We start from the raw sequence: 1,464 nt of genomic DNA, 5'->3' as shown, positions 1-1,464 counted from the left end.
TACTCTTTGACATTGTTTTTGAATATAGGTTACAAATAATCTTTTGTTATCTCCCCAGCCTTAATACCACAGTCACCCGTTTTATCTTCTCTATACGCTTATCATTTAAAGCAGGATATGCTTATTAAGCCAGTTATATACTCCAGTAACCTTGTAAATGAAAAAATGTTAGAGAATGAAAAAATGTTAAGAACAAATAATGGCATCACTATTTCACTGATTCTCATCCTATTTCAAGAAAATCTCATCCCTAAAACAGCAATTCTGCCTGTAAATTCTTTCTGTGTTTAAACAGAAATGGAAAGAAAAGTAAAATTATGGGAAACCTATAACAGTGAACTGAACATGGTGTGCTTTTAATAGTTCAACACTGGTTATATTTGATAATCAAGAGTAAATTAATAGGCTAACATTTAAAATTGTATACTTTAATAAGTGGGGAGTATATAAACAATCCGTAAGCTTGTGGAGAAGCTGACCAAGGTATAGAAATTAGGTTAAGCAAGTAACCATCTAAATTTTCTATATTTCATTTTTTGACAGAATATGTATTAAAGTTGCTTATGTACAATTTCTCATTTGTCATTTTGGAAGTCCTTTAAAGACAATTCTTTGGTTTGATGACTAACAGCAGCCATAGTGATTATTCTGGACCTCCACATTGCATACAATCAATTTCTTCTTGAGACACAGATTTCCTTGTGTATTTCCGAAGTAATGATTTTAGTATTTCTGCAGTGGATTTTCAGGCATCAGCAAATCCAGTGATTTACTTCTCTGAGCATGCTGTGAAATTGCACGAGTGAGATGGTAGCTCTGCTGATCTCAAGCTTCTGCTGAGTTGCATATAGGTTGGTCTCTTCTGTCAGGGAACTTGTTAATGGAGCACGTGGTTTGGTGGCCTGCATGACCCTGCCAGTGGACGCCATCTTGCTGCCCATCTTCAGCTGAACTGTTTTTAAAGCTTCATCATATGTGAAATATACTATGCCCACCTGTATTGGCCATTTGGCCTTTGCAGCAGCCGCCCTGCCAAGCCCCTGTGCAGGGTCACTGTCCAGAGGGGCAGGGTGGGTCCCAGCTTGGAACCACATTGCATCCAGCAGCCCTGTTGCCAGGCAGCAGGTGCTCAGTCTGAGGTTATTTATGCAAGTCTGCCTTAGATACCTCTGCCAAGGTCCCCTTTCCTGGGATGACCCCAGCATGTGCACAGCTGCCCACTCTTTTCTGCAGGATGGGTCATGTGCCCTGGAACTTTTGATACTGAACCTTCCATCAAAATCTGCCTGTCACCTGTCCCAACCTCTTAGATTCCTGCCCTCAGAGAGCCAAAGTCAATCCAGGTGTTGTATTATATCACAGCCTTCCCTGGTTGGGAAGTCAACAATGACCCCTACCAGGTAACATAGAGACTGAGGTGAGCAATTATGCACATCTTCAGAAGTCCTCTAGAAATGAGCTTAT

General features: G+C 40.6%; 1 pseudogene; it reads right to left on the bottom strand.

Annotated features, from left to right (window-relative positions):
- Positions 1–643: 643 nt before the first annotated feature.
- LOC134369070 (alpha-ketoglutarate dehydrogenase component 4-like) lies at positions 644–1,094 on the bottom strand (annotated as a pseudogene).
- Between the last annotated feature and the right edge of the window lie 370 nt (positions 1,095–1,464).

This window comes from Cynocephalus volans, chromosome 1, assembly GCF_027409185.1.
Source record: "Cynocephalus volans isolate mCynVol1 chromosome 1, mCynVol1.pri, whole genome shotgun sequence".
NCBI classification, from domain to species: domain Eukaryota; kingdom Metazoa; phylum Chordata; class Mammalia; order Dermoptera; family Cynocephalidae; genus Cynocephalus; species Cynocephalus volans.
The sequence above is the reverse complement of the archived record's forward strand: the minus strand, read 5'-3'. Positions and strand labels throughout refer to the sequence as shown.